General features: G+C 37.2%; 1 protein-coding gene and 1 non-coding gene across 2 annotated transcripts in view; both read left to right on the forward strand.

Annotated features, from left to right (window-relative positions):
- The window catches only part of fbxo15 (F-box protein 15), a 134,041-nt gene that overhangs the window by 51,324 nt on the left and 57,406 nt on the right, over positions 1 to 25,311 (forward strand). The window lies entirely within an intron of this gene.
- On the forward strand, positions 15,912 to 15,993 carry trnal-uag (transfer RNA leucine (anticodon UAG)). Its single transcript has one exon. It is a non-coding gene; the product is annotated as a tRNA-Leu (tRNA).

The following is a 25,311-nucleotide window of genomic DNA, read 5'->3' on the forward strand; positions in this document are numbered from 1 at the left end:
AACAGTTTCTGAAATGACAAATATGATTAAGTAAAAACCAATAAAGCTGCTTTCGCTGCTAATTGCTCTTGGGGCAAACTTCTTAAGTTGTTGAGAGATGGATCAGATAGATTTTCCCTAAAATAAATAACACATGGAAAGGTTTAAGAGAGGCTGTTCAGACATCTAGATATTTTGCCTAGAGGAACAGATTTATACATGAAGTTTGCAAATTTATTCTGCTTTTGTCAAGAACATCTAAGTTTTCAAACTATTGGAGTTTTGAACTGATTTGAGAGTTTCTTTTTTTTTTTTTTTTTTTTTTTTTTTTTGGAGGGTTCGTGTTCAGTTGGGTCATGTTTCCTTCTTATAGTCCTACCACTAGATGTCCTCCATTGCCCCTTTTCACAAAACACCTAAACTCCTTCTTATTGTGTTGCTGTGATAAAAAATGTCAAAGGCAGCATGAGGATTTGAAGTCAACCTGCTGCTGTTACACCTCTAAGGAGTCAGGTGAGTAAGTGATAGAACCTACAATGTCCACTATGTGAAGTGTTAGGCTGGAATTGTAGTTTGAGGCTGAGCTAGTGATGACAGAGTGTCTGCGACCYGGCTGTCCTGACGAATGAGCCCTGATGAGCAATGACTCTCCTCTGGTTCCACAAAGCTTCTACAGAGTGAAAGTTCACATTGTTGGGAGACTTGGCTGAGTTGACTGGTGATTTATGAACAGTTCAGGACAACTCAAAGAAGGGCTCATGTGTGGACACGTGTTTCCAACATCTCACTCCATCAGTGATAAACACACCTGTTGTCTCTCAGTAATCAACCCTTTTCAGCTCAGGTCCTCTGTTTACATTTTTAATCTCGCAGTTTCCTGTTTTGTTCTGCTTGCAGCTGGACTTTTGTTTCAGTTTTGAAAAGTGTTTTTTTTAGACCTGCATCTACTTGCCAACATTTGGGTCCCATCTACTACTAATCTAGCAACAACACTCAACTAAAAACACATTGATGAATACTGATGTCCAAAATGTTTGGCCTTTGTTTTAGTACTTAAAAAGAGACATGTTATGAATGCAGAACAGTTGTCCGTAGTGGCTGGCATGGCATTATATGATGTGAGAAAAATTTAAATGTTAATTATTTATTAAACTGACCTTGATTGTTGTAATTTATTAATTTTAAAACATTCTGTGAAAATTAAAATCACAGTGGATTTTATATACAACAGAATTTTGACAATTCATTATATACAAATTTAAAAACACATTAAACAGTTAGTTGACTGAGTTTACAGGTGTAAGCGTAAGACAGAAATGAAGAACTCTTACAGGTGGGGTTTACTAAGGATTTGAAGAAAATATAAAAAAGAAAATTAGAGAATTTTCATTTTCTATGAAAATGTAGTGTGGATGCTGAATGCTGAAAGATTTTTGCAGAAAAATAAGAAAAGCAATGCAAAAAAATTTAAAATTTGTTGGAAAATAGTCAAAAAAGCTGAAAATGGTAAATGGACTCAACTTATAGTATTTTATCAAGTCCCTCTGGACCCCAAAGTGCTTTACACTTGACATTCACACACTGATGGTGGTAAGCTACATTGTAGCCACAGCTGACCTGGGGCACACTGACTGGTTACAGGTAGAATATCAACTGGGCCAATCAGTGAACAGAAAAAATTGTGAACGACGACGTAGATGTTCCAGATCTTTTAATCTGCTTGTAATTAAGCAATAGCAACAGAGGAAGTGAATGAAGCCAGTCTGTGTTGACAAGGCTTCTAAATTAAACTAAATTTGTCTCACAAAAGCCTGCAGCTCTCATTTACAGCCATCTCCTTTAGCTCAGTACTTCTTTTCTCCAAGTAAGGAGGGAAGAAGTACCTTTTAGACCTTTCTATTACACCATTTTCATGCAAATCCTCCAGTTAGGAGGAAAGAAGTACCGCAAACATCACAGTTTCCGGTTTGCTTCTTAGCTTAGCTTCCTTCACGGTCGAGCTGGTGCACTACATACATCACAGCCAAACATTAGCGATCGGGTAAATAAGCTCCAATCATTTTAAACTTCAACAGAGGCCACGCCTCCAGCAAGAAATCACTTCTCAATAGCCATCCAGATCCTCTCTGTACGAAGCAAAGTGAAGAATATGGGGCTGGTTTTTACCAGGCTAAAAAACAATTAATGTTTGCAGAAAACAGCTGAAAGAAGCACAAAGAGCTTATATAAGCAAAAAAAACTGGTGCAAACAAAATATGTAATTAGCAGAATAACTGTAAAGAGCAAAAAAAGAGCTAATATCAGCAAAAAAAGTTGAAGGAAGCTAAAATTAGAACAAAGAAAAACATAGAGATATACAAATTGTTGAAATAACACAACTGTTGAATGAGATAAATGTTGAAAAACATACAGAAGAAAAAATAGATAATCTCAATAGAGTGAATTCTCAGCATTCACACTATAGATATATTTAACTGACATGGTGCATTTTGGTTCAAAAATGCAAATAAAAGCATAACAAAAAATGTAAACCTTTTTCCCACAAACTACAAATAGTACATTTTCATGTGACTGACCTTGACAGAAGCAACTTTATTCATCGTGAAGCTGCACGGTCCACACATCCATTTTCTGACCTTCAGGCATGAAGCATTACCCACCCTCACGACCACTGTGACCACTTTCATTTCTCTGAGCTCGTCTGACCTCTCTGAGTTGTTGCACTTCGTCATATCCTGACACCTCCCCCTGTCACACACACTGACCCTTCGCCCCCAAGCAGTGACCAGACTGTCGAAACAGATGGAAGCAAGCACCCTCTGACACTCACAAACACAGCACTTTAAGAACTGACACACTCAGAACTTCTGCTTTACGTGCACATAAGTTTGAAAACTCAAGAAGAAAAAGTTGCGCGCTCACACGTCACCCTTAACTCTGCGTGGGACTTCTAATTGTTTTTATGTGCCCAATTTAATTTTATAGCCTGATAAATATTTAACAGCTTCTGGGTGACCAGATTTGAATTTTGGGGTATGATATTTACAATCTCTATATGCTGTAAATGATTACTTTTGTTGATTACATCATGAAATATGAGCTTCATTTCAAGTTTGGCTTCAGTGTATCTATATTTTTAGTGTTTACAAAGCTTTTTGAGTTGCAGCCAAGAGAGGTCTTATAGAGCTGAACTTCTTTTCTCTCTAATAAATTGCTTGTTTTTCTGTCTCCTCCCTTTGTGAGCCAAGCCTGCTTTGCCCTGATCAACCCTTTGGTGGAGCGCAGTCATCTGCTTCCATTGCAAATATTTGTTCACAACAAAGTGAGGCACATTGACCTTCAAGCTTTGGCAAGTGTCAGTCATTTTTTTAATCACTCGTAAATCAATTGTTGTAACAACTTCCTAAATTAAAAAATATGTATATTTAATTAGAAATGTGTGTTGAAAAATGGAAACTAAATATCTGACCTGACACGTTGTCAATAATTAAATTTTTTCAGTGATTACGTGAAGGCTGATTTCCAGTCTGCTGCTGGGATTCGCCATAAATTGGACAAACAATGCCGGACACATTTAATGACCACCTTATGTGAAATAATTAAATATTCATTTGTACAATTTAGTTTGATGTATTCTCAGGCTATAAAGTGAGATCAAAGGCTCATTTGAGTTTTTATTTGATTTTTTTTTTTACCTTTTTAATGGATCGGAAAACTTTTAATGACTTGCGCTCCATTTGTATTATAACAACAATGTCACATTTTTTACTTCCTACATCATAAAACCATGATTAAAAGCAAGCAGAACGGAGTCCAAATGGACTGGAACCCTGTTAGCTCTATAAAACTAAACATGCATGCTAGGAAACACACYTTACTAAATCATAAACCTGCATCTTAAACAGCGTTTATATAAAAAAAAGGTGATTTAACCCTGTAAAGCATGTTTCCCCATCAGTCTTATCCTTTCTGCAGGATAAAAAAAAAGGCTGTACGGTGTTGACAAACAACATAATCAACTATTTGTCTGGCATGCAAATATGTAAATGACAAGGTAGCATCTAAGTGGCTGTGAAAACACACACACACACACACACACACACACACACACACACGCACAGCAATAAATGAGTGGCATATGGTTCCAATCGTGTCTTTGTTGGCAGTTCCTATACACAAGGCAATATATACAGGTGGAACTGCAGAGACAGCAGAAACCGTAACTGGGGCCTTATGCTGCCATCCCATAATGACAAAATGAAGTTTGGGCGCTTTGTTCCGGTGTGTGTATTTTTGTTGACATAAAAAAGGCAGCTGTTTGTCTAAATACCTATAACGTGTTTAACAAGGTGTACCCTAACTTTTTAACCTCCAAGTTCAAATTATTCGGAATTATTCAGTCTATTTAAGGTACGGCCTCCCTGTATTTTCAGTTTTAACATGAGTGTCTGCAGCCTAAGATGTAAAAGCAGTCCGATTAATCTCAAAGATATGCAAAGCTCTTCCTTTAATAATTCATGTCTGAGTTTACAAATGGCACTGTTGCGCAGAGACGAATCAGTCGAGTCGTCGAAATGCTGTTTGAAGGAGATGAAAGTTTAATTCCTGTCCTAGATTACTCCAACCTCACATCTGAGTAGGCCCATTATTTTGCCTTCACTAGTGTTTTCCCACCCGCTGTAATGGAAAATGAAAGAAGACGTTGGTTGCGGTTGGTGGGACACGACCGGTTATGTACTCGCCAAGGATTCTGTCTGGTAGCAACTGGGGTGGCTATACTTGCATCGCTGTTTGAAAAAGCGGCGTTTTAGGCCAGAAGCTGCTGGTGGGTAAACAGGGCTGTCAGGAGGTACAGAGCACATAGTACGTACACATACAGTAAGACCAATGGGAAGCTGGAATGATCATTTTGTTAATGCTCAAAGTGTTCTGATGCATTTCAGTAATCCAGGTAAAAAATCAAAAAGAAAAAAAAATTGTATAGGTCTTCTGGACGGGTTCTTCTCTAATGAAACGTTTCGTCTCTTCTCCAAGAGACTTCTTCAGTCTGAGAGTTTCAGGCAAAATTCAGGCTTTTAAGCCCTGCCTCCATGTGACTGATACTCACATCACATGGCTATCGTTGACACCTAATTAACACTTATTGTAACCAGGGGATGGAGTGATACTGGCAATAGCCGCGCTGTAGGAGGAGGACAGCTGAAAACGGAGGCCTCCAACTCTGTTTAATGATGGACGGTCTTTCTTCACAAAAATGGCTTCTTTTACTCCTCTCTCAAACCAACGTTCCTCTCTATCAAGAATGAGAACATCCTCATCTCTGAAAGAGTGACCGCTGGCCTGTAAATGAGTGAAAACTGAGAGTTCTGGCCATTAGATGTAGCTCGTGTATGCAAAAGTGCTCAAAGTGTATGCAAAAGTTATCCAGAGGTCTGTAATATACTTGAAAAAATAAATAAATAAAAGTAAAATTACATGAACAGAAAATGACTTTGGTAAAAATAAATTTCATTGATGAGAAAACTACTCAAGTAAAAATCATAAAACTGTTCACAAAAGTTGGGAAAGTAAAAGTACTTTTACACACTCTCTAAGAAAAAAACTGTTGAATTTGCTGAATCAAACTGGTTCCACTAAACCAGGTTGAGTAAACTGAGCAATATGTAAAATATTTGCTCAGTTTACTCAACTAGGCTTAGTGGAGTCAGTTGACTTTGCTAAGTAAATTCAACACTTCATTCTTTAGAGCGCAGAAACATCTTCTTTCATGATGAGTTCAAAAATATTTGATTTTGTAACGGGTAACTAGGTGTTACATTTTAAAGTAAAGAAGTAAAAGTATAATTTTAAGCTTTAAAATGTAATGAAATAAAAGTATTTTTCAAAAAATTATTGGATTCACAAAAAACTACATAAGTACTGTAACAAAGTAAATGTACTTAGTTATTATAAACCTCTGCTGATATCTATTCAAATAAATAATACTTTGGCAAAAGGTCAATAACCTATTTTTTTCCCTTTGTTGATTTATTTTAACCATAATATATTTGAATAAGAGCAAACTATTTACATTGTAATTAAATATTAAAATGGGAAGGTTTTATCCAAGTTCTGAGCTTAATCAAATTTTAATGTCATTCCCTCATCAAAAACATACCCAGAGTATTGCATGAACTTATTCATACATGTTTGAGAAGTCCTTGAATCTACCTTGGTAGCTACTGGAAGCTACCTCAACACTTGCTGGTACAAAGCTCCRTCTATTTACACAAAGCTCCTCCCTGGAGCTCAGTCCCCAGCTGAGCTCCTGCCCCACAGAGCACTCTTCCCCCAAAGCATTGTTGTAAAACTGTAGTGGGAGTATCTGAAATGGTACAAGGTTCTTCAAGAGACAGAGGCCAATTTCAAGGCATTTAGTCAAATTTATTTTTGATATATATAGACAGTGTTCCCATAACAAATAAATACTTAATGGGGTATAGAGTTGAACTATGTGCCTAGAAAATACAAATCTCTATTTCACCTATAAAAACCAGTGGGTAAATAACAAAGCATTAGAAAATTGTTAAACTTGGTAACCACTTAGAGACTTTGAATCTATTTGAAAAATATGTGCCACTGCCACTGGTTGTGTTGGACTTGCCTATAGATCAATTCTGAAACATATTCTTCTTTAATTTTCTTTGACACAAATGTATCACGAAACAAGTCTTCAATTTAAACCAGGGGTGCCCCAATTTTTTCCTCGAGAGGGCCAAAATAAAAATCTATACAGGGGCTGCCCTCGGATAGATTTTCATTCTTTTCACATAAAATACAAATGCTTTTTAAGTAAAGTCTTTTATTTTTTATGATTAAGCTTAGAGCCAATGCGGTGGCCCACATTTTGTTTGTTTGTTCTTTGAGCCCAGGCACTTGGATAATATTTGAGATATGATCGGGCAACAAAGCTCATTGAACGTTTCATATGTTGATAAAATCTAAATTGTTCAAATATAAAACATGAAAAGAAAATACTGCTTAAGTAGTCTTTTATTTTTTATGATTAAGCTTAGAGCCAATGCGGTGGCCCACATTTTGTTTGTTTGTTCTTTGAGCCCAGGCACTTGGATAACGTTTGGGCTTGGGCAGGGAATACTCAAGTTGATAAAATTTGAATATTTGTGGTCTTATAAATTGTTCAAATCTACATGTGTGCTGAAATGTAATCTAAATGTTGTTTATCCTTTGGTTATKTTTATGTCTTGTTTAATCATAACATAATTCAAAGATAAAATCAACTATCTGCACTACAGCCCCTTACATAGCCATTGGGCCAGTGATTGACTGTCAGTGGAAATACAGTGTTTTTGCAGAGGAAGACAAGAGATTACAACATAGTGACCAGGGCAACTATTGGTGGGCCAAATCAAATGGCTTGTTGGGCCAATGTTGGTCCACAAACCCCACATTTAAAACAATTTGCACTCATGAGAAAGAATCTTGGATCTGCCAAAAACTGTTTTTCAAGAAATAAAGTGAGAAAACATCCTTCCAAAGACAAACATTGTACAGGTTAAAACCTTRAGGAAATTTTAACAATCAAATTTAATGAAGAAAGAGCATAATTTACAAAACAATTATATTGTAGTCAGATGGTTAAAAAGTCCCTGCAGCTTGGTTTTACACACCATCTAAAACCTCGAAGAGCTTTCCAGGCCTCTGTGCGTGGGCTCTGGTGGATCTGTCGCTGCAAATGAGGAAGAGTTGTCAAAGACACTGAAACGCTCTTTGATAAATGCTGAGTGCCACAACCCCAAATCTTTCCATCTCCCTTTCCTCCTTGCTTCCTCTCTCTCCCATCTTGCAGACTTTATGAACTGATTCAGATGTGATCAAAGGTTTATTTGAATTGTTTTTTTCTCTCTCTCTTGGCCTCAAGGTCTGGGGTTAAAACATTTACATAGACAGACATGTTTAAGATAAGACAGCATGTGGTGTGAGTCAGAGCACTACAGACTCTATAACGTGTACATTTTTTCTCTTTATGGTCTCTTGAAACTGGATCTTGTTAGACTATAGGCACACATGCTAACACCTACTTCAAATAAGTGTTAAAGTGAAAGCTTAGAACAAATCCAAGGTATTACTTCACACTTAAGGTTGCATTTTCATGGTCATGCACAGACACTCAGTGCAACATGCACACTGATTTAATTGGATGTATAAACAGCGGACGTGTGGAGCAGATACAGTATTTGCTAAAAATATTAGACCCTGAGTATATCCAATAACACATGGGTGTTTTTATAGCCAGGTTTCTCAGACCATAATGTCAAACTGTCTGAGCCAATTGAGAGCACTTCCAGCAACTGAGTTACCTCTAAAAATATATWTTTTTAACCTGAACTAAATTTGTGCAGATAACTTAAATGAAACAATTCATGCGACATAATTGCAGTAACCCATCATTTTACAATGAGATTGTTTTTTTTTATTATGAATGCAGCACAATTAGAAGAAAAGAATCAAACAAAAAAGTGAATTAGCTTTGACACCTTTTCCAACGACAAACAAAACATTCACACCACAGCTGCTGAATAACTGCAATAAACCTTATGTACAGTAAAGTGTTAACAGTTAGTGATGTGTGATTGAACAAAACAAGGCTCCCAGTCATCACACCTTGCATTATGTTTTCAGATAATCCCTCCTGATGGTCTTTTTTAGTTTTTTTTTCACTGCTTCTTCTTTATGCTGTCTTTTTGTTTTGTTTTGCTGGAGTAATGTTTTACAATTTAGAACAAGCCACACTGAGGTAATAGTAACACTGGCAGTTTCTGGGTAAATCTTCTTTGCATTCAGAGTACAGGCAGGTTTGGGATGTATTTTGCCAGGAACAATGGCAAGGCGTTGCAATGTAATTAGCCTCTGCTCAAAAAACAACACAAGCTATAGGACCTTTCAGTAACTGAATTTGCAAAAAAAAAAAAAAGTCCAGGTGCAGTACTTGTAACATCCATCCTCAGACCTTTCTATTAGACCATTTTCATGCAAATTATTTCATTCATGTACTACCTGGGTACATTGGATCAAACCTATACTCTTAAAACAATATTCATACAGTACTTCATAGAAAGGTGATAAGTCAGAGCAGCAATAAATCAAAAGCTTCACTGTTCTTTTAGACAAAGCACTGTGTCTTTGAGAATAGCCAGATGTTCAGCAGTACTGCTTACTAATCCATCCCGTTCATTTTTTTAAACCTGCTTTTCTATGCAGGGTTGTGGGGAGCTGGTGTTTATCGCCAGCATCATTTAGTAAGAGGTGGGGTACTCCCTGGACAGGTTGCCAGTGTATCACAGCCAATAATCAATGAAAATCCAATCAAATCTTTAAATCAAGTCTGGTAGATGGGAAAGAAGATAACTGTTTGGTGCAAAATTGGAATCATTAGTCATCCCCCCTAAATTTAAGCCTTGTCCACATCGAAATGTAGCTTTTCCCAAAATGACTTATTTATTATTTATAATAAAATATACTTATGAAGATATAACTGTTTCTAGAAATAAATTCATCGGCACAGAAACACTGAAAATGGCCCAGAGCAATGCCGTAACTATTCTAATAGTACTGTAACTCTGTCATGAAAATACACCAAAAACACAAAACAATGTATGAAGGGTACATGAAGCTCTTAGGCTTAAAACAAACAAAACATACATTATTTTAGCAAAAATAATTGCATTATGTCCAAAAATATGATCAAATGGTGAAAAAAAATATATTAGGTCAAGCACAAAACCTTGTGGAACACCTTAACTAACTTATACTGGTGAGTAGGGGAAGTTTATCACTTCCATCAACAAACTGAAGGCTATTAAATAAATGTGACTTAAAGCAGATATTATGCTTTTAAGAACTTTTTTTACATTTAAATCATTCCATTGGAGTCTATAATGTGAAGTCCAAATGAGGCTTATCATACCCTGTCCCCTCCAGCTTCTAGACCAGTTCATTCCAGTTTAAGAGACATGGTTGCTGTTATGTAGCTGCAGTACATAAATGTTTTTTTTTTTTTTTTTTTTTTTTTTTACAAATTAATTAAAATATATCAATAACAGAAGACTTGTCCACCCAGCCTTACATGTTGGAGCCAGAGTCTGACCCAGAGCCAGAGGGGAATGAAGACCACCACATTTTAGTTGGTAAGTCCAGACCTTATTCTGTGATTCCCTTGCAAATATTCAGGAGGGAATCACAGCATAATAGTTCATAAAATATCATAAAAAGGAGAAAACTGAAATAAAAATAGGACTCAAACAGAATATAAAGATACTTATGCAGAAGGGATTAAACTCAACTTTTCTGCACTCCTAGAGACTCCAAGTACACGACAAAAAATGCATTTAACAGCTAAAAAAGTGTATTTTGCATACGTCCCCTGCAAACCACAACCAGACTAAATTGTGTTTAAGCATCAAACAAAAGTTTGAAGCATACACACAATCTAACAAAACAAATACTAGTGAAGCTGTAGCATCTGTCATTTTCCTAGAGCTATAATACTACAGCCATAAYAATAAAAATCTACTTTTCATCCTTATTTTAACTTTGTGATGTGTAAGTAAGCATATTGAGTAACACCAAAAGCCTATTTAGTTTTATTGCATTTATGCATTTTCAATTACAATCTATCATAGACTCAGATTACTATTATTTTAGATTTCCATTAAGGCAAGTGTGTTGCCTAAAAGCTCCTTCCCTGTAATCCCTATTCCTGCACTTAGCAAAAGCCTCATTCACTGTGAGCTGACAAGTTTTATTAGAGAGCTGCCATTGCATCATCCTATATTCACTGCCTTACTGATAGGGACATCAGCAGCAGCAGATGCTAAACAGAGAGAAGAGTGTTTTTGTTCACCTCCTTCGTCTCAGATATTCCCAAACGTTCTGAGGAGTCAAACTGGCAATGCATTCACCAGCACATCCCACGAGCCTTCATGCCACAGCTGTCTGCCTCGCCAATTGGTAATTTCTTCCGGATGCGTCAAAACATAAAGAGCKCTCCAGATGTTTTGAAGTGTCATAACATAAAAAACCAGGTGGTAGACTGACAAGCCAGGTAGATTTTGCTTCTTGGCACTGCCAGCGAGGATATTTTGTTTGGGGAAAAAAATAAAATTAAAAACCTGTGTCTGTACAATGCCACTGTTTGGTTGCAAATATCTACTTATTTGTCTCATGTATTAGTTCAGTTTTTAATTACTTTTTAAATACTTTGAAGTTGTTTAAACTTTAAAAAACGGTTGAAGCTCAAAACAGATGCTCCAGCAGTTTTTGATGCTCAGCTTCCACAKTCCCTTATTACCATAACACGGACTATTTTATAACTGAAAAGTGACCATTGAAATGATAAACTGCACAAATATGTGAATTACTGGAGCTGTTCTAAAGCCGAAGCTCTCCTCCCACCTAACTTTTTCTTAATATGTGTCAAGACTCAGTCAATACATGCAGTGTAGTATGGAGAATGCTCACTCACTTTAAAGCAAATCAATACCCTCAAACACTGATCATCCGATGCTGTTCAACGAGTGTGGCTGCTGTTAGTGTAAGGGAGATATCTGGGAGGAATGTGGGGTCTGTATTTCATTTCATTGACAAGTCACAGTTATATAAAGGCTTAAATTGCCCATCTATCACTCTGGAAAAAATTACCACCAGCATATTCAACCAAATTTATCTACTTAAACTAACAAATAAGCATGTTTTTTTCCCTCATTTGGCAAACACAACCTATCTCATTGATCTTTCCAAATTTTTTCTTTTTTTCTTTTTCATTCACTTTTTTRCTTATAAAAATATAGTGTCAGGGTGTTGGAAGRGTGGCTCCGATCGATTGTYGAACCTCGGATTCAAGAGGAGCAGTGTGGCTTTTGGMCTGGGYGTGGAACAGTGGACCAGATCTTTACCCTTGCAGAGTTGCTAAGGGGGTCATGGGAGTTTGCCTCTCCGGTCTACATGTGTTTTGTGGACTTGGAGAAGGCTTATGACCGTGTTCCTCAGGGATTTCTGTGGGGGGTGCTGCAGGAGTATGGAGTGATCCAGTCCCTATATAGCCAAAGCACGAGCTGTGTTCGCATTCTTGGCACAAAGTTGAGCTTGTTCTCAGTGCGTGTTGGACTCTCCCGTCTCCGATCCTGTTTGTAGGGTTTATGGGCAGGATCTCAAGGCGCAGTTGTGGAGAGGAGGGTGTCTGGTTTGGGGACCRCAGGGTCTCGTCTCTGCTGTATGCAGATGATGGTTCTGTTGGCGTCTTCAGAAAATCATGACAGAAAAAACGAGATCCCGGATACAGGTGGCCAAAATGAGCTCTTCCTTTGGAGGGTGGCCGGACTCAGCTTTAAAGAGGGTGAGGAGCTCCCTCATCCGGGGGGAGCTTGGAGTAGAGCTGCTGCTCCTCCACATCAAAAAGAGTCAGTTGAGGTGGTTCGGGTATGAGGTGCCTACTGGATGCCTCCCTTTAGAGGTGTTCCAGGCATGTCCCACAGGTAGGAGGCCTCGGGGAAGACCCAGGACTSGCTGGAGGGATTATGTATCCTCTCTGGCCTGGGAACGCCCCRGGGTCCCCCAGGATGAGCTGGAAAGTGTTGCTGAGAAGAGGGATGTCTCGGTTTCTCTCCTGAACCTGTTTTCTCTGCGACCCGACTACAGATAAGCAGAAGAAGATGGAGATAAAAATATAGTCACATAGTTGTGTAAACTTTAAAAGTTTTAAAAATTAGCATATTGGACATTAACTTGGCCAGCACTAAAGCAAAGGAGCTTTACATGATTTCTGACGKTTTTTTTAACCCCTGTTTAAAAAATAATGCCAGGACTGCCTCCTTGGACCTGTGCAATATTATTAAAATTAGGAATATTTTGTCCCAAATAGATGTGATTATGAACCACTTGAAAAAACAAATTATCATAGAAAGATCAATAATCCTTTGGTTGCATAAGAAATGATCCCACGGATCAACCTGCACGTTCAGAGCTGATGAGAACACAGGCGAGCRCTGGAGAAACCCGCTCGCTTCAAGTGAAATGAAAACATCTCACACTGACCCCAAATTTGACACATTTTAGCAGCTAACAAGGCCTTGAAAGACACCGTGCCCTCTGTTTGCTGAAGGCAGCACACCCCTTAGTGTAGACTTGTTAAAATTTTATGTTGCAAAATAAAATTCATGCTCTGCTCGGAGAATAAATAGTGTATTGTTTTAGAAGGGGAGAGAGGACGGGTGTGAGGAAAAAAATAAATAAAAAACTACAAGTTGTTTAACAGCGGTTTAAGGAATCACTGCCAAATCGTATATTTTTTATGATTTGTTTTGATCAATTTCCASAAGGAATCATAAATTTAGGATTCAACAATGAAATGTAGACTCCAGAGACTGGAGCACACAGCAAAAAAAAAAAAAAATCCATATCCCTGTTTATGTTATATTGTCGGCCATATGTCCTGGTGTAAAGTTGTTTTATTTAGACCAGTGTCCACTAACATGTTTACACAACTTCACTGGTTTTTAGTCCAGATGTGGACCTTAAAACTTCAAACTGAAGTTTTTCTAAATGTTTATAAGCTATATCAGACTTAAACAAGGCATTTCGAAACAACACATCATCCAGCGTGATGAAATGTGGTTGGTTTGTCCTTGGATTAAAAACACCTCTGTTCACCTTGTGCTCCAAAGCTCGAGGGTCTCATATTGTACGTACCGGGGTGCTTTTATTTCTCATCAAAACACCACAGCACACTTCCTGCATGAAGTCTGGTGATGGATAACAACTGAATTGTTAATGAAGTTGAGTTTTCTACACCGCTTCTGTTTTTTTTTTCTGCTTTTCATGGCAGAAACTGTTCTCCAATATAAGCCCGCAAAGACCAAATCATTGAGGGAAGTAATTTCATTGGTTCAGGTGGGAGAAATTGATATAGTCACACTCTATGTGGATTCTAATCGAAGAAAGTGGACATGACAAAACTGAAAATTAGAAAAACTGAAAGATGGATGGCATGAAAAGAATTGAAAAAGGACCTCAAATAAAACGAGACCAGAGGAGCTTGTTTTTGACTCGAGCACAAATAAATCTTTTACTTATTTTAAGTGGTTTATTGGATTTTTTTTTATTATTCAGTGCCTTTAGATCCAGAGAGAATTTGTGAAAATTCAAAAAGATATTTTTCATATTTTAAACAGGATTCAGCTTTGACATCAAATCCAGCAGTTTGTTTACGGTTTAAAAAAAACAAAACAACCTTCAGCTGTGAATCTGTTTTGCGAACAAGAGATTGAAATGAACTCAAGTAATCTTGTCTTCAACCAAAGCTGAAATGCTGACTATGATGCATGACTTGACAGTTTTCTCATTCCTCAAATCTATCGTTTTAAATCGACTGCGCTTTCAGACGATTCAATTATACAGCYGGCGTTGCAGAGCCGGCTTTCCACCGCGAAAAATATTTGACAATATGAGAACCTTGTGTGACCCATTTATTTTGATTTGGGAAAACAATTGTATCTCATCCCTAATGTCTGTTGTAGGGAGGGTTCATAAATCAATCCGCCAGCCGTGCACACATTTGTAATAGTTGCTGTAAACTCAGCACTATCAAAGGAGAGGAATTAACACAGATTATGTTGTGCATTTATCAGTGCATCAGCGGCACGGGATGCTCCTCGTGTGCCACCATCATTTTTTAGATTTTCACCATAAAAGGAGTCAAAAGTTGAGCATTAAAAAAATCGGAGTAAGGCTCTCTAATCACAATGAATTCCTCGGCAGATCTTGAAAGTTATCTTCAACCTCTAAAGAGACACGCTGCGTCGCTCAGCGTCTATGTTTTATGCAAAACAGCAGAAAATAAGGGGCAGGAGCTTTAACACTGACGATAGCTCAAAACCTCTCACAGTTACCAAACACACTGCCTGCTACTTCCTTCCTCTGTTGTCTTTTGCACCCATGAAAGGGAATATTAAAAAAGGGCTAAGCAACTGCACAAGCAGAAGAAGAAGAAGAAWAAAAGAAGTGCAGGGGGTGGGGTGGGTGGAGTGAGAGGGTGTGGAGAGAGAGCGTTTATTGCTTGTGGGAGGTGAATGATGGCGCAGCATAAAAACCCCACCAAAACTGAGCAGATGGAGCCTGTGTGACAGTAAAACCCCAAACGTCCGCTGAAGGTTTTTTACCAGTGACTTATGAAAGCTATCTGTCATAACAAAGGGAAGAGTTAGCAGGATGATATGCTAATATCGCCCCGCCGAAGCAGCCACGCTCCGGTGACAAATTATGCTGAAAAAGTAAATTGTTTCTCATAAGACCCCTGTGTGTAAGCAAGGCCAGCACTGAGTGTGAGATTATTGGTTCAGAAAGTGACATGAGACAAGCGGTTAGTGAAGTTYACGGCGGAGGAGAGGCTATAAATATGTGCTCTTTGGAAGAAGAAGTATTCTAACAAAAAATCCCGAACTGTCTGAGTGCGACGTGGGCTCGCTGATTATGAAAAATGACGTGATGTTAAAGAATGTTAGGATCTTAWATGGGCAGGGATGTTTCCACATAAAACTGAAGTTCAGTTTCCACATGTGGAGAAAACAGCACTAATTCGAACTACAGAGCAACAAGGCGGTGAGGAAAGCTGCGCTAACACGGTCCCAGTGATGGACATTTTGTTGAGACTGCTGCCACACAAAAGATTGAAGTGGTGGAGAGGTTGTTGCTAATATGTTCACCAAATTAAGTCATGAAAGTGGACTTCTGAGTGTGTGAGACAATTTTAAACTTGATCAAAAACTCTGCGTTTTAATCTTGTTACAGCACATAATAAGTTTTCTATTTCATAACACCTTCACAAACTGTTTCCAGTTGTTTGGTGAAGATGTCATAACCACACTTATCAGTACGAAGGTAGTGTGGCTGAGTGGTCTAAGGTGCTGGATTTAGGCTCCAGTCTCTGTGGAGGCGTGGGTGCAAATCCCACCGCTGCCACAACACAAATCATTTVTATCAAATTCTTAACTTTCCTTATTAAATAACTGCTCCACTTGACTGTATTTCATGTGTGACAGGTCAAAAGCATAGAACACAGTGACRACATTTAGCACTTTCTTCAATTTTTTTGAGATAATCTAATGTAGGATWTATGAATATAWTTTTTACAAAACCTRCAAAATAAAAGGCTATCTTTGACTGAACCATTTTACTTATAGAACTTTTAATTTTGTTTATTTTAGCCCCATTTTAGTTGATATATTATTCACAGGAAGCTCCTGCAGCTGCACCTGCATCTTGCATTGTAACACATCATGCAAAGTTTTTTTTATTTTATTTTTTTTACTTTTTTTACTTTTTTTTGTCCCAGGACTAAGAGGGGACATGGAGGGATTTTTATTTTTTTGCATTTCCTCACAAAAGTAGTTACTGTTGTGCCTGCTGGGTTAAGTTCCCATAAAACACACATCCTCATCGTGATATAGGAGTTAGCCTACTATTTTAATTCAGTTTTGGAAATGAATATACTACAGCCACACATGGAGCTGTATGTAATATGCAGATATTTTAACTCTATGCAGCCACACAATAACATCAGTTTCCCCAACTTGTGGCGACATCCTGTTTTGGTAACTGGCTATTTCAAAATAAGTCTCATGCAATACGTATAGTTAATGCAAAACATTAAAATTTTGTGTGGAAATACAAATGTATTGTGAGGTAAAGCAAAAACAAACAATAAAATAAAATAAAATAAATAAAATAAAATGTGTTTCGTCTTTATGGCTAAATGCAGCCTGAACTAACTGTGAAGTAGTGGAACTGATATTTTTGGTGGGGGCAAAAAATGAAAGCTTATTTTTAAAATTTTTATTATTTATTTTTGTACAAAAAGCAAACTAAAAACAGACAAAAATTACATGTGTTTGTCTGATACAGGAGTTTGACATTTTGTGAACCCRCTCCTGCCTCGAGCCTTTTCCAGATGTTATAGGAACCGAGACACAGAACAAAGAACCACACACACTCCAGTTCACTCTAATTAACCTAAGGTTGATTTAAAATTACTGGATATTTTAACATGGATGTTTTTGTACCATGGGTGAAAAAAAGAAACAAACAGTGCACATAAAATCTGCATGTACAATCTATTCAAAAAGCATATAATGGAGCTTCAAATGTTTTTCCAGCAGCACAAACCACCACATGCTAACTCTATGACAACAGTGGAGATACAACACAGGATCATAAAATGTAAATGCACCTCATTTTAACACAATCATGTATTATCAACAATATGGATTAAATTTAAGGTGTAAGCATAGCAACCTGTTTGAAATAGTAATCTTACTAAATAATTTTGTTGAATATTGAACATCTGAGTCATTCTCTGTAATTAGTTGTTAAATGATAAACCATCCTCTCCTGTGGCCGAAGTTTTGGGAATTTTGTTTTTAACCAGAATAGTGATTCAAAAAGATATTGGCAGGTTTAGTAAAAAAACAAATTTGTTCTCTTAGGATCTGGAAAAGGTTGGTTCATTAAAAAAAATAAATAAAAAAATCAAAGATCTTATTTTTTTCTTTTTTTTTTTTGAAGAAATACAAATTTCCAGCTGCATTTATTACCAGAGTTTAAAGCTAAGTTCCTCTTGTGATGATGAATCACAGTCATTTATTTTGAGCCTTGTACAAACCAAAAACGTTATACACAGTCTATTCAAGTGTTTTGAGGATGACTGTCAGCTAACATTAAATTTTAATGCACTATCAGCAGAATTTACTGAGTTATAATGTTCTTTTATTTGAAATGGTCAAATAGTTGTGGCAGCCGTGGGGGTCAAGGGTAAAACGAAATAAAAAAAAAATCACCAACAAACCTTTCATTTTTTGCTCACTATTCTAAATTTAGATAATTTTGAACAAATGTTAAATTTACATGGTAAAAACACATTTAGCTATTAAACCCTAAATCTAAATGTTCAAATCTAAATGTAAAAGTTAAACCTTAAACGTTGAAGGTAGATGTTGAAGTTCACATTTRAGTATTTTGGAATGGAACACAGCATATGATGTCATGATCCTGTGATAAACATCAACAATGCCACTGTGCTGYTGAAGATAATATTTAAAATCTAAATTCAAAATTCACAAAACCCAATATGGGTGGTCCCTGTGGTCCAGTTTGAAGTGCAGTTCAGACACCAGACCAGCCTAAAGTCTGATGTCATCTAGGGAAACTGCACTGCTAGCAGTTGCTATTGTCTCAGGATGATGACATCATAACATGAGCCGAGCACCAACAGCAAAGGCTGCGTTCAATTCCAAAATATTTAAATGTAAATGTCAACATTTAAGGTTTAACTTTTACATTTAGATTTAAACATTTAGATTTAGGATTTAACGTTTTAACATTTAAATTTAACATTTAGTAACAATTAGCTAAATGTAAGAACAGTGAGCTAAATAAAAAAAATGTTGGTGGAAAAATTTAACATTCAAAAAGTGAGCTAAACAATGAAAAAAATGTTAGTGAATTTTTTTTAGCATTTCATTTTACACTTGGCGCACCATAGGTATCTTGATTGGGGCTGACTTGAAAAGTTAACCAGCTATAAATTATTTTCTGAGTTTCATAGGAATCTGTTCAATGATTCATCGGATGTTTTGCTAACTTAACGAGCAAAAACCATTGGGAAAAAACTGGTAGTCAACTTAAAAAAGTGAGGATGTAAAAWAGGATTTAAACTGACCCTTCTCTCTACCAAATACAACAAACAAGCAAATTTAAAAACAAAAAAGTAGAAAAGGTAACTGTGAACAGAGGGGGCATCGTGTCTCCAGCCAAAATCTTTGAAGGCAATAAAGGGCAAATCTGCAGGCAACATTCTGACGGCGGTATCGTCAATGTTTACATGCCAGGTGTCGATGGTGTCACAGATTGCCAGCCCGGTGTTCTCAGCAAGGCTTCGGCTCAGTAAACAGACTTCAAAGAAGAGAGGTCTGTGCCGAAGCGGAGGAACGCACGAGTTCAGAAGCAGATAATGCCACCCACACTTATCCAGGTAAACATGCACAGAACAGACAGACAAACATGCAGACTAATATGGAATTCACCTTGTTTCGGTTTTTCTTTGATTGAGAGGAATCAGAAAGAAACCACTTTTCTCAGGAAAAAATGTCACCAGAAAAGCCAAACTGTGCCACGTGYGAAAGACAAGCTGGATGACTTGACAAGTGCTCTTGTGTCTGCAGCRTGTGCACGAGGCAAATAGTTTACGTGCTCGAAATACAATATTTGTTTGTGAGGTTCACCCCAGTAGATTGCAGGGCTTTGTGTTCTGTTTAATTAGTTTGAATTTTTTTTAAATAATCCATTCTGAGCAAGTGTGGATCATGAAGAGGGAAACAAAGGCAAAAGTTTTATCATTTTATTGTTGCCTCACGGTGCTTTAGCATCTCTAAATTTAGAAATTATTTTAATATTGTTTACACTGAGATCCTGCTTCCCAGAGCTGGTACAAAAAAAAGAGCAAACAGGACAACATTGCATGGCATTGCAACAGTTTCTTTTTTAATTATTAATAAGCTTAAATGAGTTCCAATTCCGTGTTGTCTTTGTACATTACAGGCCGATTGAAATTCCAATTGTATGCAATGTTTTATGAATTGCGAAGCCGCCAGCTACTGGGAGAAATATTCCCTGCATCATAAAGAATCTGCTTATATATGCAGAGCACTTGTGAAGACAAAGATGAGGAATTTAGTGGATCTGTAAGGCTTGATGTTTTGCGGAGTTTAAAGGTTTGCGTATAAAAAACAGAGACAAAAAAAGGAGAGAAAGAAATCTCTCATCTCTTATGCAGCCAGTGTGAATGTGCCTTGAGATATGCGTTTTGCTGAGCCACCGTGGAGTGTTTGATTTCAAACCAATTTTTAGCTGATCATTATATTTTATTAAAAGCGTCTCAGTTCATTATATAAAAGCCATCTCCGACGCCGGGGAGGAAAAAAATAAGAAAAAAAGGAAAAAAACTTGCATCTAAAGCCAGACTGACTAGGGGGGAGTAAGCCTTTAATAGAAATCAGAGTTTACACATTCATGAGCCAAACAAATAAATGGTACCAGAAGAGCTGCCGTAGCTGTCAGACTAAATGTATTATTGCTCTGATATTACCCAGACAGAGGTTTAGTCTTTTTTTGTTCMAATATTACACAGTTTTCTGCTGGTGTACAGGTAGCTCTTCAGCTTGTGGCTTCTTCTTTGTGGCGGATAAAGATGAGACAAAAGGCCTAGCAATAAATAAAAACCTTTCATGTCAAGTTTAACCTAAGATCATCTCATTTTGTCAAATGGCATTTTTGATAAAACAATCTCATGTATTAATGTCTCTCATGATGATTTAGCACTTAGATCAGAGATGAACAACTTAAATGATGGAAGGAGACATTTTTTGTTGACACTATCTCAAAGGGCCACGTAGCGCTGTGTATATATGTTTATTAAACCAACACACCGTGCATTAGTTTGCCATATTTCATGCTCRAATGCATGCAATGGCATAAGACGCCTTGAGTGCAGAGCGACTCATGCGTAGTTCTGGTTAAAAGTCTCTGCTGTTTATACATTTGCAACTTCGATTAACATCTCCTATTTAGCTTTGTGCAACATGATGTAGTGGTGACTTATTCAAACCCTTTCAGGGCAGACAGTGTCTCTGAGCAGACTAAACATACCTACCAACACCACAAAAGATTTTTGTAATGATTACTTTTAAAATAAATAAATACTGTAAATAAATAAATAAATAAATAAATAGAAACAGTTTATTTGGGGTGGGACCTTATTAGTTGGCCAAATGGAAATCACTCACAGCCCAGAGGTGGCCTGTGGGCCACCAGTTGCCCAGTGTGTGTTATAGTCTTCAGCTTCTACCACACCAAATTTAACTTCATTATTTGTACAGTTGACAGAGATATAACAACTGGTGTGTAAGCTAAGGCTGATAAGCTGTGGCAACAGTTTTATATGTTGCTGACGGAAAAACAGGGTTAACTCCAACTGTTAATACCAAGGTTTTAGACAAACGTGTCACACATTTTGTTGGGCTCAGAATACAGGCTCAGGTAAAATACTCACTTGCTAGCACAATACATTTTAACTCAATATCTTTAAAATTGACTGAGTTTTAGTCATTTCTGTGTTTGGAAAAAAATGTATATGTTGTCGTGGGCATCTTCAATCAAATTAATTCCAAAAGTGACTCAGTTGTTGGAGTCCGTCTAATGAGAACTTTTTCATTAAAATTTGTTCAGTGGTTCATTTGATTTTTAGCTAATATTACCAATAAACAAATACATGGACAAGGGCAAAAACAATATCCCTCCACCTCTGATGGAGGGCGATAATCATGGTCCTTATTTCCAGAGAAAATTTGTAAAACATTTGTTTGTTATTGTGAAGTCTGTCAGAAATCAACATGTCCCATGAGGCCTTGCTTTCCAATTGGGACAATCATCTGGACATCTGTAATATTCAATCATAACAGCACAGCAGTAAATCACATCACAGGCAGTGCATGTTGGATCATATTGTCTGATCCAATAGCATGCTCTAGAGTTGCTATCAATTACAACTTTGGCACCCAACTAATTTGTTCGAGGGCTGGACTGGTAATTTGATTCTGGGCTCGCTCACTTGATTTTCCTTACCCATTAATTTCATTTGCACTTGCCTATCAGCATCACCGGCACATGTTGAGTCACCCACATCCCAGAGCTCATCTTAGCTCAGTCTTATTAATACCACGAGTTGTGGCAAGTGCCAGGCTGACACGCTCGCAGCATGCAGGCTGCCGCTCTCATTCCGAGCCATCACAGCCTGCATCTCTCCTTCAGTGGCTTGGAACCTCTTAACCTCTCCACCCATCACGTCAGTCGCCAGCTCAGAGCTCTGCTAAAGATGAATTCACTATCTTGTACCATGCTTTCCAAATATTGCTCAATGAAACATTTTTTGAGTGCAAAATTTATTTGCATACCTTTGGAAAAAAATGTAATTATTGCCCTTGGGTCAAAATGACTCATGAGGGCCTTGTGGGTCATCTTGACCCAAGGATAGTAGCAGGGTCAATAGACTAAATGCTTTGTATTATTTGCTTATCACCATAAAGGCAAAAGGCTTGCTGAAAAAATAACTATGTGCTAGAAGTAGCAAACAAATAGGTAAAAGCTAAAAGCAGAAGAAAAACAATATAGCTGAAACCTAAATTAAAAGAGAACATTTTAAAAGAACTGAAGTAATTCCATATATTTCTATGGGATTTTTTTAAAATGAAGTTTATTATTATAAAAAAACCACGAGTCATGGCTCTGAACTACTAAATGCTCTGAATCTTTTGATGACATTTCTCAAAGTATGCAGACAGAAACAAATGGCAAAAAAACATAAAGAAAACAATTACCAGGAAAATGAGAGTTGTAGATGTGAACCCAGTGATTACTTTCTGAGAATTTCCTCTGGTTTATGAAAAACTTTGTTAACATGACGGATAATAAACACGTACACACAGACACATTATTGCCCTTTCACCTTTGGCTTAATAATAAAAAATATTGTTAGAAAATAATATTGCCAAATATGTCTTCCAGTTTGAATCATTCTGGGAGATTTATTGGTAGTAATGCAAGCATAAATTGGTGTACATTCACGTGAAAAAAAATCACTATCTACCAATAACCAACAACACATGTTCTCTAGTATTGGAAAAAAATGCATAATAAAACCGTTTTAATTTTTTTGTCAAAGAACATAATTATAATCACAACAAAAAAGTTTATTCCATTTTTGAAATGTCTTTGTATTATATGTCCTGTAAATTTGTTAGTCTACTAAACTATGATCTGGATAAAAACGATACATCTAACTATTTATAGGAACATAACAGTGTAATCCAGTCTCGCTTTAAACTACAGTTTAAAGCGCAGCAGTGCAATAATTATAGAAATAAAATTTGATGTTAAAAAAGATATCTTGATAACTTTTTAATCAAGACTGAAACACGAAAAATGAGAGTCTTTAAAATTGAGTTATAGAATATAGTGATATTCCCTAATGAGGACAAAGGACCTGCAATAACAAACTCACCCGTATCCCATTTGTATTGGTGRGCACCGTGAGAAGTATAATGTGCAAGAGACTTGTGTTATAGAAATTTTAACAAGGATAAATGGCAGAGACACACTGGAACCCTCTGGGGAATTTTCCCCTTACTCATCGCTTGTGTTACATGAATGTCTTTTCTCGCATCACTTAAATGAACTGGGCTGTAATTTGAATGCCTCTCAATATTTCATATCTCATAACACGTTTTTGAGTGAGTGTAATTTCTTTTCCATATGGGCTTTTAGCAGTAAAGGGTGGATAATAAAGGAAACCCAAACAATTATGTGGCTTTAGTCATGCCTCGCTGGCCTTGGTAATGTCACTTGTCTGTGAGGGCGGGGTGGGTGAGTGGGGTGGGGGGTGTTCTGTCTTAGTTAGAAGCTCCGACACTCCAGTTCGCTGAATATCTTACCAAAACATGCTGTGCAGCCTGGAAGTTAGTTTTTGGCTTACATATTGTTGTTTAGGTTCCACTTTGGAAAGTAGGCTACATCTACTTAAGTTTCTGTGTGCAGGGCAGCTATGCAACCATGTGTAAACTGCAACGAGCTAAAAAAAGCTGTCTTTCTCAGTTTTTTTTTTCACTTTTAATTTCGCAGATTTTTCTCCTGCCAAGTGTGCAATCCCTCCACAAATTCCCAAATTTCCCACCTCTCCTGTCGATTTTTCAGGTGCCCTTTCATTCATAGGGATGAACAAAAGTGCATTTGCGTATCTAATAAGATGCAGTAATTAATGCCATCGATTCACATCTGTAAGAATATTGACTGGGAGAAATGCGATTAGTTTTATCACATTTCAAAACTTAGAGTTAGTTTCGGAGCCCGTAACTCAGTTAGGGTGTGACTGTGGAGAGAGCAAGAGGGCTGTTCTTGCTCTGTGATTGATGAACACACACTGGGCAGGCTATTAAAAAGCTGCAGCGTATTCCATAGACAATGGCAATAAACATATTCAGGGTGCTGAATTCAAAATGACTTATTTAGGGGGGGAAAAATGCAATTTTTGCACCAACCATAACCATAAACCTTAGATTAATGGGTAATGCTGCATGCACATTTAAATACGCTACTGAACAAACACACACGTGCACATTTATTCAGAATACACATTGATATTTACGGCCTTGTGTAGAAAATGCTACTCATTTCTTTCACTTTCAGGGTGGTCTTTGGATAATAATAATTGTGGTCATCTGGCACATTTTACCATAAGATGCTGGGATCATTTCTGAGACTCTATTAGCCTATTTATTCTGTTAACAAAATATGAGGTTAGATATGTTGTTAGCTTAGCTTAGCACAATGATGGATAACAATGAATGATTTGATCCTAATGTAGAACAGTAAAAGTTAACAGTTAAAATAAGCTTAAATGAGCCTATAAACAACTAAATTATATTTGCTGGTTTGATCAGCTCTGGTGTTATAATCAGGACCACCTCACCCAAGACTAAGTCAAGACTTTTAGGGGCTGACCAAGTAAGTTGAGACCAAGACCAAGGGAAGACAAGACAGAGTCAAGACCAAGACCAGAACTAGTGCGCTAAAACATGCAGTATATTGTAGCTGACGTAAAGCTAATATTGACTAAACATCTTTGTGAGAGGGCGGGTTAAAGAAGAATGGTACAGGGACAGATCACTTATGTTAGCTAGCTAGCTTTGCTAACATCACATAGTTAGCCTTTCTTTGTGCTTTCTTTGTGCATTCTGGATGTTTTTTTTATGAATATATTCTTTTTATGTAGCCAAATTGTATCACTAAAGATTTTGCAGACATTGTATCCTGCTCCAAGACATCCACTGCTCACTTTCTTGGAAAGAGGGTGGGGATGGGTGACAGCTGTAACAAAAATACATAATTAGCAATGAGTCACGTTTGGATTTCAATCAGTATGTTTTACATCTAATGAGAGCAACGATGTTAACAAATAAATTGGACAATATTCTGCCAATTTAGTGATATTTTCACAGTTGTGGTGTTCACTGGTCTTGAAATGAAGGCCAAGACCACTACAAATATGGTCGAGTCCAAGAAGAGACTGAGACCATCAAAATGCGGTCTTGAGACCGGCCTTAAGACCAAGACTGGTGTTGAGTACTACAAAACTGATCAACACACACACACACACACACACACACACACACA

This window comes from Austrofundulus limnaeus, unplaced genomic scaffold (assembly GCF_001266775.1).
Source record: "Austrofundulus limnaeus strain Quisiro unplaced genomic scaffold, Austrofundulus_limnaeus-1.0 Scaffold12, whole genome shotgun sequence".
Taxonomy (NCBI): Eukaryota; Metazoa; Chordata; class Actinopteri; order Cyprinodontiformes; family Rivulidae; genus Austrofundulus; species Austrofundulus limnaeus.